Here is a 17606-nt window from a genome sequence, read left to right as displayed (position 1 = left end):
AAAGTAGTTTTTTTTTTACTTAAAAATTTGGAAAACTTGAAAAAAAATTTGAATTACTCGCTCGTTTGGAATTTTTAACAGGATGACATTAAGATACTTTATTTAGAGTCCCAAGAAATTTTAAATAAAAGTTAAATTCCTATATGTGCTTGGTCCTTTACATCAAACTAATCAATTCCCTCCTCACCTCCGTAATAACTTTTCTGTACAAAATAACATAACAGTAACATACTATACGTAGTAAAATAAACACATAGTGGTGCTAGCAAGAAGTTGTAAACCTGAAAATAATTATAAACAAAATAATAATGAAGAACGCTTAATTACTGAAACATTAATTTGCTTTTAAAGTTAATTATATACGGAATATAATTATTTATAAACAGACAAATTGTTTTATTTTGTATTTTAATAACATTATTCTACCTACTATAATCGTGATATGCTTTCTAAAAATTCTTTCTAAAATTTTTATCAAAAAATGTAGAGGCTAATTTTTATGAGCTGGACAATTTTTTTGTCACAATTCATTTTGTTTTGTAATCACAACCATCAACAATAAACTAAGCCATCTATAAACTAATCTTGCACCAAATTTATTCTAAAAAAAAAAAAAAAAAAAAATACTTGCCAAAACACGAGCTAAGAATTATAATAAAATTTTATTGGCCAATCTGTATATATACTAAACAGTTTTTAATTTCAGAGATTCCTCGACCGCAATAACAATTTTACTTACCAGCATGAGTGACCTTTCGCTTTGTATATGCAGATATACAGATTGACTAATAAAATTTGTTTTTTACTTTTTAATTCATTTTTGGCAGAGGAGTTGTGTTTTTCAATTATTTTTTAATCATTTACTTTTTTTCATACATTTTGCTTTATTATCAGTATTATATGAGGAAATTATGATGGCATAAAAAATTAATATACCTACTTAAATGTTAAACACATAAACTCTCCTTTTGTATTCAAATAAGGCTGCCATAATATGTTTACATATTATGGCAGCCTTCATACAATTTCAGGAAAATTTAACCATTTTCTTAAACTGTTCCTAGATGATTTAACATATCTTCGATTTGTGAAAAGACTAAAAACGTTTTTGGTTTATCCGGTTTCTCAAATATATGGGCTGGTACCTATTCATGAAATGAATCTACCGACTCTCTAGGTGAGTACCGATATAATACCCTACAACAATTGAACATTAACTATGGGTAAATTTCAGTGGAACAATTACCTGATTTCATTCAAGGCTGAAGCCTAGGTACAGTCAATCAATACTTAGTCTTCAAATATGATACAGAAACGTACGATCAACTGTATAAAATTATATTGTTGAACATACTGAAGTGTGTATTTTGAACTGACAGCAGTAGCGTAGGGGACTTTTTTGAAACTCGACTATACAACACTACTATCTACATTGCTGATTTTTGTAATTTATAACCATAAGATTTAAGTCTTGAAATATCTTTACCTCATACTGTTTTCCGATGTTTATATACAGCCATTTTGGAAGTCAACATCCTGAATCTAGAAAAGTAGAGTCGAGAATTTATCATTATTTTTACGCTATCTACCATTTGCTGGAGTCTAACTGTTTTAACTTGAACCACCGCAAATATAAAGGATAATTTCCTTATTTTCAAATAAAAATTCAAAATTTGAAATCATAGCTGTTCGCAAATAACTTTTATAATACAAATTTGTGAGCCTTAAATCACACAGTTTTTTTCTAAGCTTACAAATCTTCGAAAGCCACTGGCTTTAAACGATTTAAACGTTTTCCAGTTTTTTTTTTCTATTGGGTATTTTATTAAAATAAATAATTCTATGGTGGAAGGATAAGTAAATTGTACAGCATTAAATTTTTTACCATGTAACATGTATTTATAGGCGCTCCCACCATATTTATTTATTTCTTAAAATTACAAATCAGAAATTGTAATTTACCAACGAATATTTTGAGCTAAACAAATCTGTGTTTATGCTTACATAATATGGGGACTAAATATCGGCGCGGACTACAAACACTCCGATCGATCAATCATAGTTTGATGAATGTTAAGCCAAAGGGCCAAAATCGCCATTATACGAATTAGAATCAAAACAAAGGTCGTTGCAGGTAGTATAAAATACTTAAAATAAAGATAGATGGGCATGTGGCATTCTCGTTGGATAATTGTAATTGGACTAGTATTACAGTAGAGTTTCGATACTTGGGTCCCAATAAAAATCACAGGTGGTTCGACTAGATTTGTCTTGATTAATGGGAATGTATGGAAAAATTCATTATAAATAAAATAAACCATCGCAAAACATAAACATGCTTTTAAGTTTTTAGAATCATAGCAATGAATTATATTAGAATTATATATGCTTGTAGAAAGCGGATGGGCGAAAAATGTTTCAAAACTGGATGTTTTCCAATTATCGAGACTCTTCTGTGTTATTATTATTAAACTCTCTGTTTAATCGCCCATACTTATGGCCCAGCCCCAATTTTTATAAGCAACTTTTGTAACTATTTAGTAAACTTTACCTTTGCTAAACTAAATAGGCTTAAATAATATGTTTTCTGTGCATGAAGCATCTCATTCATATTTTGTTATTTTCTGTACCTCATAGCAATGTATAGTAGTGACATCTACAATAACAGTTCCTACATACAGTTAGCCGCGATTCATTTGTATAATATCCAGTATAATGTTGTTTTTGTTGTTGTTGTAAGTGGCTAAATGACTAAGCTAACATTTATTTTATTAGTTATATGTTTTAAAAAGTTTTCTCTTATTTTTAAAAGGACATTACATTAGGCTTGTTGTTGTTAACAATATAGTGTACAATATTATATAAAGTATGCATATAATATGACATTTCATAAGTGTATTTAGTCCACTCCATTCTACTGTCATATTATGTTCATATGTGTACACTGTACACTAACATACATATACTTCATTATATCTACTTCTGTAATAATCAAAAATTCAACAGCTAAAGGGTTGCACGTGATGCAATTAACCTAAATTTACTACGTGATATTTTTTTGAGTGATCTACAAAGTCAAGGTTTTCTACCCAGAGCAAACAAACTCTGTAAAACTTTAACCGTTAAGTAAACTTCTTGTATTAATACATACCAAAAGTAGCTAGAAAATACTTTAAATTTAATTTGGAGTCATCATTCACACAATAAAAAACCGTTTCAAGAATACGTTGCGTCTAGAAGAATATAAAAATATCATTGTTCATGGATCAGAAGTTAGTTGAAAGTAGAGACGCAATAAATGATAGCCGAAAATTTGATCGAAATCTGTTTTTGAAGTATGCCTTGCTGGTAAACTGGAAGAACTAAGAAAAGTGTTTGGAGTGATGGCTGTAGTAATTACTTGCCATTAATATTACATATTTTGTCATATTTAACTAACAACAAACAATTACTTAAGCTCCCACTTTTTTCAGTTACGCAGATAAAACTTTTTTGTCCAGATTTTGAACTTATTCTCAGTCCCTTAAATTTAAACCCATCTCTGCCTAGTTCTTGTGAAGCTTGGACGATTCATGGTTATTTGGCTCGTTTTTAGGAAAAGTATGTGAAGCGATTAAAAAAAATATTTTGGACACATTCACAGGACAGTTGCATTAATTAATCAAACTAGTATATAAATTAAAGTTAACAGACAACCGGAAATTGACTAATTAGGTGATTTTATGAACATTTATACCAAAATTTTGTTCATAGTATTAATATTTTTTAGCGTTACAAACTTGGGGCTAAACTTAATATACTATATATATTTCATATACGTGGTATAAAAATAATTTCTCAATGTTAGTCGGCTAGCGTTCATTCTTCGGGCAAACTTATTTTCGGAATCTCAATAAAAAAACTTGTATGACTGACTATATACTCAATAATTTAAGTTGTTTTGAAAACGGTTCTTTTAAAAACGAAACATTGCTATAAAAACGAAATAAAGCATATGGACACTAAACCTATATGTATGAAGAAGGCTTACTGTCCATCTGAAAAAGAAATGTAATCTATACTTTTTACAATAATGTTTGTGGCTGAGTATTTATGCAAATTGTAGCAATAACTAAAGCTAATTTGTTTCATTTGTTTATTTTTGCAAAGACGGGAGTAATTCGATGTTTAAAAATTCTTTATTTTTAATGTTACATCTGGGAGATGTAAATTAACTCTTCAACTGTACATACAAATGTACACTGTATGTGTTTCTGTAAAATTACACGAACCGTAGAATAATTAATGATTAATTTTTTTTTTTTTTTAAAGTAAAAGTTTTTCAAACTAAAGTTAGCTTTAGTATTTTTATTTTTGTTTATTTATACATACATACGTAAAAAATACTTAATAAATACGAACAAATATACTTTAAATTTAAACAAGTCTAGTGCCAAAACATGTATAAAATTTTTATGAAAACACAAATTTTTTTGAAGATATTACTAGATGAAATCGAATAGACACATTTGAATGTGAAAAATACCAACTATTTATGTATATAATGGTATATATGGTACCACGTACATATTCGTTCGTCGTCTGATGTAATAGAGTTGAGTTGAAATAAATTTCACTATCCTCGGGGCATACTTAGGCATCTTTCACTTGAAATGGGAATTTGGGATATAAAACTTAATATAAAAAAAACACACTTTTTTTTGTATGTATGAAGTGCAATACAAAGGTGTTTATTAAAAAACATTTGTCATTTTTTCACACGATCAGTTTATCAAGATTTTTTCAAATTTTAATATTTTTATGAAATTTTTTAAATGTTTTTATCAGGTTCTAATGCATTTATTAAGTAAAAATGTGCGCAAAAACTTTAAGCACTGCGTTTTTCAAATATTCTACAACCTAGCAGTTAGAAGTTAAGCAGTAAGAAATATTCTTACAATTTTGGTCCTCATCAATTTTTGTCTAGGATCGATTATTCTGATATGTAACTTTTACAATGAAAAATGCAAAATGCAAATTTTTTTTCACTATTTCATTTTTGAAAAGAATTCAAAATTCAAATTATTCTGACACTTGGTCCGAAAAAAATATCGATCCTAGGAATAAATTGATGAGGACTAAATTGTAGGAAATTTAATTCCTAAAAACTTAAAACTTAATAACCAGTTTTCACGTAAACTTAAAAATAAACGAATAATGCAAAAAATAAAAATTCATGAACTCTTTTTAGGTCTAAAGCGAAAAATATCTTTGGAAAAAATTAATCAAGACCAAAATTGTAGGAAATTTAATTACAAATAAATTTAGTCATTACAGTTTTTCGTGTAAAGCAAAAACTAAACGAGTTATGCTAGAAACAAGAATTCACGACCACATTTTTTCGGGTCTAAATCGAAAAATATCGATCCTAGGAAAAAATTGATAAGAACCAAAATTGTACGAAATTTAATTTCAAATAACTTGGAAAATTACCATTTTCGTGTAAAATTAATAATAACCGAGTTATGCAACAAACAAGAATTCACAACCATCTTTCATTAGGTCTAAATCGAAAAATATAGATCCTAGGATAAATTGATACAAACCAATTGAAGGAAATTTAATTTCAAATAACTTTGGTTCTGACCATTTTTCGTGTAAAATTGAAAACAAACGAGTTATTCAATAAACAAAAATGCAAACTATGAAAAAACAGTGTTTGAAAATATGTAATTGTTACTAATTGACATCACAGCTAACTAGCCAATCAAAATCGTTTTAAATTATTTCAAATATCGTGACTTTTAAAAATTGTATTCATGGTGAAAAAAATTAACAAAAAGCATTTCAATTTTTCATGAAAAATGTTTATTAATGTGTTATTCTGATGTATAAGCTATATTGTTCTACAGTTTCATTCAAATCCATTGGGTAGTTTTTACATACGTAATAAACAAACAAACATTTATATTGAAACATATAAAATATATCGGTAGAGCAATTGGTTGGGATTGGTTAGAATGATTTAAATAACCCGTTAAATTATGTATAGGGGCAAGCAAAGCCAGTATATAATCGTGATTTTAAGAAAATAGTTCAGAATTTAAGGAAAAAAATAGCGAAATTATTGTAACTCTCAAATTTGACATGTATTGTATGTTTAAAATGTACCTATGGGTTAGCAGTTATAATTAGTTTGATACATTCATTCATCCTCACAAAATTTCACTCTTATAATATATCAGAATGTATGTATGTTTGTCTGCATCCATATTTGTCCACGCGTTTCTCTGATGCTATTAATTGAAAGGAAACTATTGTTTATTGACTTAAACTTACTCCTACTTAAGGAGAAGTGCAGGTTTCATCAAAATCGGTTCAGAAGTTAACAAAATATGGAATAATACGTTCTAATAGTACAAAATAAATTTTTTTCCCAACAAATAGATGTCATTACAACAAGATGCACAAAGAAAATAATATTTTAAAGTAAATACTCAATAAATACTTTTGGGGTAGTAACGCTTTGAAGTCGAATTTTTGTTACTAAAGTAACAAAATATCTGTTACTAAAGTCGAAAATATTGCTTCCAATGAAAAGGTTTTTTCATCAGTTTTATTATACGATAAGTAATCATCCGTATATATTTAAGAAATCCATTTATATCGATTTGAAAATATTGTGGTACTTTTTGTTTGTTTTTTTAGTCTTCTCATATTTTATTTCGCAAATTTAACAAAACAAAGAATCAATAATCGAACTATTTTCTTTTAAGACAAAGTTTACTTTGGTTTGAATATTTATGGCATTTATCCAATACTAAAAAAAATTGCACTTGAACTGAAGAATCATCGAACATTGTATATGAATCAGGCTATAAAAGGTGTCTTTACTTTATTGTGTTATTGAGCATTAGATCAAACTTGGTTTTTACTTTTTTCATATGGTTTCTCTTTAACTGAAACTGTTTCATTATTCTAATAGTTTTTGTGAAACTTCGTAACAAGCTTTGTAGCAAATACTAATTGCTTGGCTAATGTTTATTATTTTAGATACTAGCGTGCGTCCTAACTTCCCTAGATTCTCTATAGGCAAAGCCACGCAATGTATCTAGCGTTATGCACGCTTATCTATCGTTTCTGTACCTTATCATATTCGTCAATATTAACTTTGAAGACTATTCGTTACTTTTCTCATGGATACAAATATCCTTTTGGTTGAAATTACCGTTGAAATCTGAGAGAGAGGTTTTAATTTTTTAGTATCTCCCTTTCTACTCGGTGATAAACTTGTCGTATAATCTGCATCGAAAATGCGAGTTTAAATGGTTTCCGCCTGCTCAATGAAGTGATGAAGTTTCTGTAATTTTCTAGTTTCGATTGATTCAACAAGAATAGAAATTCGCATTGATCGTGTTGATAGACGAACAGACGGAAAACCGAAAATGAACTCTTTAGGTGATTTTATTAACTAAAATTTTGTTTGATAGCATGAATATTTTTTAGCATTACAAACTTAGGACTACGCTTAGTGTATCTTGATATATTTCATATATACGTCGTATAAAAATGTGTTGAATACGATAGTGACCAATCAAAATTTGTAAACAATTTTTTTATTAAAAACTGAGGTTTAAGAATCAAACAGTCTGTAATTACTCTTCAGAACTTTATGAAAGATTTTCAAAGACAGTTTTAGACTTTGAAAAGCTCAAAAATTTAATTTATTTGCATTAATGTTCAGCTGTTAAGAACTCAAAAACGATTAACTCTAGGAAAAAATCACAAGGCGCTTTTTTGGCGTAAAATTATCCATAAAACCTCGGGTAACTTCGATGGTTGCTGTCAACATCCGGAATATTAATCTATTAGATTTTTAGAAGAACAATCAAGTGACAAAATGCGGTGCTCAAATTTTGCACATTCAACTCTATCTAGCGCTGCTCTACAAAATACGGAAAATTTTATTCAAATCGTCCATGTAGTGTGACGATATCCTTTTTCATCCCGCGCTTCACAATATATAATTTTTTGTTGAGAAGCTAGTTTGATGTCTTATTCCTATTTTTACACAACAATAGTGTTATGCATTTAGCCAACCGAAAAATGGTGTATTTATAAAAAGATGAAATTTTTTCTTCACGTTAATTATTCATTATTTTTCGTACTTATTATTATGTGTTGTTTATGATTTAGTACTTTCTAACGATTTGGATGAAAAGTTTAATATGATGAAGATAAATAACTAGAAAAAAGTTAGAAATACATTATAATAATAATATTTAAAAAATAGAGTAACTTGTTAACAAAAACACCTCAGGGGTTATATTCTCTGTTTTTATGTTACGTAATGTGCATTACAGTTATCGAGGCAGCAGGAAACCTATATTAAGTTAAAAAGGTTGTTGACTAGAGTAAATTAAACCAAGCAGGTGCCTTTATAAGTAAGAAAATAACGTAATATCTAATATATCTTCAGTCTTAGAATAATTTCTTCCAATGAAAATTTGCTTCCAAAATTTAGGTACAATCGATTTGTAAGGAGAATGTTTAACTCGCAAGCAAGCATCTCTTTCACGTAGCAAATATTCGATTCAACAATCCGATAAAAATCAAAATGCTTCTAGTATCTCTTAAGCAAAGCCAATGAAAATTTCGAATCCAATTGGGGAAAAAATCTGCCTGCGTCGATTAGTGTTGTACAGATCTTCGGCGGAAGAAACTGTTCTGGTGAATATTTAACAACATTTTAGACTGTTACGATTAAAAAATTTTGAAAGTAGTAAAGTACTTGTCGTTAAGTTACAAATTCCGAAAAAATGTAAACGTTTAAGATATACAAAACGTTATTAGGATTAAAAACCCGCTGTAAAAATCGTAAAATAACGAGCGTGCTCAGTACAAATGTATTAAGCATAGAGACCATGTTCTTATCGATTTGGGGAACTTTAATAATCCCCATCTCCATCAACATCAAAACTTCAACAACAATTTTCAGACTTATGTGTCTTCGTTTTGCAAAGTATAGGTACTAAAATAATTTTAATTTAAATTTGCAGTAATTTTTTTAATATGGGTTTGAATCATCAGGGAATATCACCAGACCCAGCAAACAATGACCGAAACATATTTAAAAAGGTATTTTTTCACCTTTTACCACAATATTTCATAAATTAAGCAAATAATTTTATATCGCGCTGAGGTGTATGTTAATTGTTAAAAACTTTTTTGGTAGAAGGTTGTTTACTAGGAGGGAAAATTCGTAAAACGCCAAACGCGTCAAACCACGATATTTGGACAATCGGGCATTGAGAATTTAAATAAAAATTTTGCAGCCTCGCTCAGCTTTTGAGAAGGTACTAGTTTATATGTCACCATGGTTTAATTTATGAACTCAGAAGCGGCATGCATACCACGTGACATATATATCACTTTGAGAGCCCCAGTTCACGACCGATATCTGATGTAAACCAGCATTGGGCATAGTCAGTAATTGGCTAGGAACCCGCTTGGAACTTTGCGTGTTGTTGCCCTTTGATTATTTATAATATTTATTCTATTTAGACTCATTGTATATCGTATAAATAAAAAGAGATAGTCAGTCATGAGAAGTGTCGACGAAAGTGAAAACTATGGAATAGCTGACATTTGGCCAGGTCTTCGGTCTCGCTGTATCCTTCGGCAGTATTGCTCCCGCTAGTTCTAATAAAAACCTACTTCCAATACCTGAATAATAACAAATAATACCTCACTACTATTCAAAAAGGTGTTCACAATTCCAGAAATAAGGTGGGAACGCAAAAAATATATTTAAATAGTAAGATGTAATGTGATATATAATTTATTCACGTTTGCTTCATTTATTTCATGGATTTACATGTTTTGGGGCAGAACCCTCAAAAACATTTTGTAGTGGACCAAAAACATCCTCGAATTCACTCAAATATTCACAAAAAATTTCATCAAAATCAGTCTGTCCGTTAAGGAGGTGTCCTATGATTTTTGATCACCCAAAAAGTGCTCAATATTCCAAAAGAAGTTTGCTTTACCTTTTGTATAATACTTATGAATGCAAAACTCGAGAAGTTGTAAGTATATGGACTTGAAATTTTGACAAATTATTGCATTTATACCCACGAGTATTTATTCAGACTTTGCCTCTCGGGGTTCTCACAGGTCGATTATTTTAAATCAACTGGAAAGAGACAATATAAAAAAAGTCATTTAGTTTTAACTAACCAAAAAAAACCAACTTCAGTGAAGAAAATCAATCATGTTTCAACTCAAAACCAAAATAAAATAAAAATTTTGTATTGTTTTATCAAATATTAAAACAGCTGTGTAGTCAGGAGTCTGCCTTTCAGCATAGTGACAGCGTGTGCTAAAGACAGGACTAAGACTAGCAAGAGTGAAGGAATCCGACAACACATGTTATACGTTTTATATCTAGTTCGAAAAAGGGCTTGATCATACCTTTCTTTATAATATACAAAATGTAAGAATGTTTATTTCTATTTGGTTTTGGGTTGGAGTGAGATAAATAATTTGTTCACTATATCCGAAGTTTTTAGTTACTTAAAATTTTTAGTATTTTTCTATTTTTCTCTCTGTTAGAGTTAAATGTTTGAATGATAAATGTTTTCTCCAACCAAAGCTGGTATTTGATTTTGTAATTATTGAAACCTAAATTTTATAAAACATTTTCAAATATACAAATAAAAGTTTTATGTATTTGTTCATATATTGAAACCATGTTAATCACTTGAAAAGTTGTCTGAAAAATAAAGTTTGGTAAATTTGTATAAATAGAATCATTTTGATAAAGTTCAGTTATATGTACTCGTGTAAAATGTAAATAAAATAATAAAAATTCGTAGCGCACGAGCTGCGTTAGCCAAGCGAAATCCGTCAAAGATTGAAAAAATAAAACATTTTTCTTAAAATCGAACATTGCATTTTTAATTTATTAAGAATTTTTATTTCGAAAACTAATCGTCTAAAACTAATAGAAAAAATCACAATAATACTTTTTTGTTTAAAGCTGATTAATTTTATCAAATTATTATTATTATTATTTTTTTTTTAATTTCCAAATTTTATATTGTGCAGCTCCCCCCACCCTTTGTTTATCGGTCTACTTTTCTCATTAACGAACTTGACCTTTAATATACCAAAACTCTTGATACCAAATTTTATTCAATTCGGGCTTAAATTGCACCCACTGGCGAGTTCGATGAACATTTGAAGAAATCTTTAAAAAATTTCGTCATCAGTATAAAAGCAATAGCTCCATTTCCTTTGGCAGTTCCCTAATAAATAAAGTCAATGTATTCCCAAGGATATAAATTTACATTTATGTCTGTTTTAAAGACTTTTCAAAATATAACAACAGAAATTATCTTTTGTTATGTTTATAGTACTAAGAATATTCCAATGCACGCGATATATATATATATAATATATATATATATATATATATATATATTTATTTATTTATTTATTTTTTTTGAGAGGATGATTCAAGGTACATTAAATCCGAGGTACTGCACTTAATTATTTCTACTATAAAATAAAATTTCTTCATAGTAATTATAGGTATACTCTATGATATTTCAAGAGAATATACATATTCATAGGACATTTCATTGAAGTACAATATAATCGAACCAAGTGGTAAAAAGGGGAAGGTTGTCAACCCTCCTCAAAGTTTACTTGTTTGAAATTAGAGTGAAACTATAAGTCTACATAAAACGAACCGGAAATGGTAAATATTTTTTGGTTGTTAATTATTTTTCACCGGATGTTTCTGTGTACCACAAATCCCTCAAACCGTGGATGTAAATGTGCTTGTTATTATGCAGTTTATGGGTTTGTTTTTGCTGGCTTCTTTCTCTTTCTTATAAAAGTTGGGAAACAGCACCGATTTAAGAGACTCTATGTCTTCCTATGACTAGATTAAGTAGTATGTATGTTCATTGGGATCCTATAAACACGTTACAAAAAGTTTCATTAAAATTGGTGCTATTTTCCACCTTTTCCACTATTTTTTCGACACTTTTTTCCGGCTTATTCATTGTACATTATAGTCGAAAAAAGTAAAAATATTTTAAAAACATAAAGTTGAGAAATAAAGTGTCCAAATGGGGCTTATACTTTTATATCTTGAAATAAAAGCCTATAATAATAAATCGTTGTGAGATATCAACTTGAGTATTTTAAATATTGTACAATGTCATCTTTACTAAAAAAAATATTTTAAGTAAATGAACTACTCTTTACGTTTCCAACAAAGTTATTTCCTTTTTAAACAAGTGTGGTCCAGTTTCACCTTTATACCACAAACCACATCAATCTGTAAATTTTCATACCGTTTTGTTTTTATTTCCAGAGACAAATATCCCATTTGAACACTCTACATTTCTCAACTTTATGTACTTAAAATTTTTTTTTCAAAGAAGGAGAGTGAAGTCCGCAAAAATATATATTAAAAAAGTCACTATAAACACATCCGTATGCGCATGATTAATAAACGTCTTTTTATGAAGCTAAAAGCGCTCTGCTTGAATTGAACATAGAAATCACATTTTGAGTTTGAAACCGCGTCGGAAACTTACATATCTCTCGACGGTATATCTGCATGTTTATCAATCACATTTACATGGACAGTTTGGGTTTGGGTGATATTGGTACAGAGGTGTAATTAGATCTTATATTATTTCTATGATAGCATTTTAAATTAAAATGTTAAATTTAAATGTTTAAATTAAAATATCGGGCCGAAAATGAACGAGGAACTCCAAAACATTAAAAACTCTATAAAAAAAGGTTTTTTGTCGTTAAATTACTTTACCTGGGAAGAGATATCGTAAGATTAAATTTTCATGATGCAAAAAAAGTCATTCATTTAAATGTATATAATAAATTTGTCTAAAATAATCGAAGTTTCCTCGAAAAGGCTAAGGCCTATAAAGCCGAAATGTTTCTTTTCCTTTTATATACGGTATAGAACTATAAAAAAACTATAAACCTCGAGAAAGAAAGAAAAGATTTTCAATTTATATAATAAAATATTAACATAAGAATAACAAACTGAAATCAAAGATAACACATTTAAAATGTAAAAATACACTTTCAATTTTAAATCAATATTGAAGTAAAGTTTACTCAAAAAACACATTCACCAAACACCAAAATACTTACTTTACGTCTAGAAATCATAATAAAATTTTGTTTCAAGTGATTGTAAGTAATAATAACAATTCAATGCACTGTGAATAAGACGACTTCAGAGATTGAATTTGAATTTAACGAATAAAATCAAAACAGTTGTTATTTTATTTCTATATAGTACTATATACGTATAATACAATATACCATAATAGGGAATTTTCTTATACTTTACGGAAAATCATTTAAAATTGTATCAATTTATATTATTTAAGTTGATTTTAAATGATTGTCAATAGACGAAACAAGAATCATCTGTATGGTTCGATATAGATTATATGATCTATTCGCACCGTGCGTGAGTTTTATTGGAGGCGTTTCCATGGTAACGATACACTACTCTAATTATAGAATTGTATGGATGCATATATTATTGTATGGATTGAATTTATGACTTACATTGAAAATTTAATATTATTGTCTCACAAATTTAAATAAATAATTATGATAATTTACATTTGAAAAATAATATTTGTGCTATTTGATTTTTTATTTGCACAATTTTTAACGCATTAAGTTTCATTAATTAGTGTTTTTCAATAATTTTAATTTGACATTTTCTATAACATTAACATGTAAAGAATTGCAAATTAGTCATAACAGCCTTCTTTATCGCCATCATTTTTCACCGGAAGCGCTGGCATCGATTTTATTGCCCCTACTATGACTACACACACAACGAATAGTTGACTTTCGATAAGTATAATCACAGCAACTTGAATTCATTTATTGCATATGTTTTTATATTTCCTTCATTTTGCTATACAGAATGTTTGATATACATCTAGGCATATAAATATCAGTATGACAGAATACATGCATTAAGAAATACATCTAAGTGAGAGGTATTGTAGGACGCTTGAAGTAGGAGTTTCTTAGTTGAATAGATGAACTACAACAGATGAGCCACGATACAAGTCACTTTTACAATTTCATATAACACCTATAATACCTCCTACTTAGATGCATTGCTTAATGCATGTACTCTGTTATACTCGTGATATTTATATGCTTAGCCTAGATGTAAATCGAAGATTCTGTATATGTGTTGCTATATATCTATTGCTATTGCTAGTGTTAGTATTTAATCTTCTCCCTACAAGTTTAACATTAAAAAGTAAATAAAACTTTGATAAAATGAATTTTGTTTGTTTTGAATAACTGTGGAAAATTTAAAGTGAAAGAACTGTGGGAATTATATTCCATTCGTAACTTGAAAGCAGGTTCTTCTTCTTTATAAAACCATGGATCTACTGGGCGGTGTTTTTCCTCAACTCAGTTTCATCAGTTGCGTAGCCTAATTTGATAGCGCAGAGATACCTTACATACTAGGTACATGTAACTCCAGAATTTCTGTTGTTTTTTTTTTGTTATTTAAATTTTGATCTTTAAGGCCGTTTCCAATATATAATGTTTTCTTAGCATCTCCTTCAAACCGTGTATATGCATACTAATAAATACCCTAAAGCTGGTAAATTTTTTAAGACCCCTTGCGATGTTTAAAGATTTCAGCTGTTAAAGTTTGGCGTTTTTAACATGTAAATCCTATATTGAAGTGTTTTTAAGCGTATGCTTTATTATGGCACAAAACTGATTTTATTAAAATTAATATTTTCTTATAAAGAAAATTATAACAAGCGGCACTCGTTTACCCATGTAAATAATTTTATAGACAAATATAGATCAACGTATGCATGTTTGTCATGTTACTATAGTTTTTTTTTTTTTTTTTGAAATTCATGTGGTTTAAATATATTTACAGAGAGTTTTAATTTTTCTTCTCACAAGCGGTTAGTTTGGAATCATGATTTATAAATTCAAAGTCTGAAAATTTATTTATTTTATCGTTGTTCGAAATATTTGAAACGATAATTATACTGCTGTATATTTAAAGTTTTAAACAGCAGAAAAAGTCGTGGGAAAAAGCATTGAAGATAGAAATTTGAATTTATTTTTAAAGGAAAAATGGAATAATGGATTTATTTTGTAACAAAATCAAATATCCTAGAAATAATATTTAATACAGAACCACTAATAAAATAACGTTTCGATAAAATATGTACTAAATATTTTCTCTAGTCTCATGTTCACTATGTTCTTATTCATTATTTTAAGTGTTGAAATTGTAGTCTAAGATCCCAATTAGGATCGACCTTCACCCATCTGTTTACCGAATGAAAGTTATTTTTTATGAAATATAAAATGTTAACAAATATCCCTGCAATGGGTTGCCTAAAAAAATGTGGTCAAGACTACTTTTAGTGAAAATATCAAGAGTAAAATTTTTTGAAATATTTCACTGACTTGCATATCTAACGAATATTGATCTACTCGAAAGTAAAAGCCATAAAGAATATGCAGCAGCTATGCTGTCTGCCTCTTTTCGTTCACTATTATCGCATTTATACAAGTTGTGAATAGTAATTAAGTTCACCTGTTTATTCATTGACTCACATATCTAAATAAAGATAATTTTGTTGCAAATACGGTGCTATATGATTGTTCACAAAATATCAGTCAAAAAATAAAGTTTACAAGCTTTCCAAGTTTTGATATTTTTATTAAAAGTTGTCTGGACCATATTTTTTAAGGCAACCCACAACAGGGATATTTGTAAATATTTTACATTTCATAAAAAATAACTTTCATTCGGTAAACAGATGGGTGAAGGTCGACCTTATTTCGGATCTTGTACTATTGGTATCCAATTTCTATTAATAAAAATAAATACACACTAATCAAAAAAGGAAAATCAATCACTCCAGTTTTAATCCAGAGAGGACGGAGACTGTATGAGGTCGATCTTCATCCATCTGATAACCCGATGAGACATATTTTTTACGAAATTTTATTGATTTTTGAACACTCCTATTATATTTTTTTATAATGAAAAGTGTTCACGGCAAGCCTTGTCATTATTTCCGTAATTAAATTATCTCTTTTCTGATATTAATTTTGATTGGTTAACAGATCGATGTAGTTGCCTATATGGACTTACACCCGTTCAATTGGTATCAACAGATGTATCAGGGAAAAGATAATTTAATTAAGAAAGTGATGGTTTTGGCTTGATTTCACGGAAAAAAGTTGATTAAAATTAGCCAAAAAAATAGTCACAATTTAATTAAAAATTTTTTTGTCTCATCTGATTATCAGGTGGGTGGCGATCATCCATACACCGTTTCTTGTATTGAAGGTATTTTTTTTAATATATCCCGTAAGGGGTTCAAAATAGGGTTGAAAGTTTGCATGAAACTTTATCAATTTTGAAGTTAGAATTGCAAAGAGTAATATATGAGCTCATTGTTCAAAAGAAAAGTTTACTGTAATACTTACTATTTTCGAAAAATTCATTGTTCAAAGGGCTAAAATAGGAGGTGAAAGTTGATATGAAACTTTGAAATTTTTTAAACGGGATGTAAGTACAGCTGACCTTTAGGGAGCAGACTAAGCGAAGACAAGCTAGTTGAAGGGTAGCATTTGGGTCTTCAAAGTTGACATTGTGTATATTGCAGTATATGGAGGGGATGAGTAAGGTAAAGGTTGGATCTCTAAATAAATCAATGATTCACTAAATGAATCATTATCACAAGCGATTGAGTGAAAAGTATACTGTCTCACTTTGTTTATTTTATTCTTTAAAGGAACACAGCGAACTCCATGGACGAATGCCATGTTGTTTCCCAAGGGGATGTAAGTAAAGTCTGTTCTCTAAGTCTTTAAAATTGGCTCTCTAAATGAATCAACGATTCATTAAATGAATCATTTATGGAATACATTGAAATGAATCATTATCACGAGTGAAGACGTGGGCAAAAGCTAGTGTTTGTATAAAAAATATTTTATTTTTCTCTATCCAACACTTGCTGTCTGCTTTCCATCAACCTTTCTGGACCATTTGGAGTTTCTAATCGCTTTAATATTAACGTAACGTAACTTCAATTGCAAGCCATTTATCAGGTTCGAAAGCGGAGACTAGTCTTCTCTGGGACTTTAATCTGATAAATGTCTAACGTACTTATTTGTAGTTTGCGTGACGGCTCAGTTTATCTTCTCTATTTTATAAACTCATTCACCCAATTACTAATTTTTTTAAACAGACTTGGCAGACAGACGGACTGACGGACAGACAACCGCAAATGGACTAATAAGATGATTCTATGAACACCTATACCAAATTTTTTTTTCGTAACATTAATATTTTTAAGCGTTACAAACTTGGGACTAAACTTAATATACCACGTATATTTCATATATACATGGTATAAAAAACGTATTTAATTAAAAGAATTTACATATTTATATGAAACAGTAAAACAAGAGAACCCGCAATCTATAGTGTGAAATTTCAAATGTGAAAATGAGCTTGACTTTAGATTGTTATTCTGTAAAAGGGTTGT

Source organism: Chrysoperla carnea, chromosome 1, assembly GCF_905475395.1.
Source record: "Chrysoperla carnea chromosome 1, inChrCarn1.1, whole genome shotgun sequence".
NCBI lineage: Eukaryota > Metazoa > Arthropoda > Insecta > Neuroptera > Chrysopidae > Chrysoperla > Chrysoperla carnea.
This window is presented reverse-complemented; position numbering follows the sequence as displayed.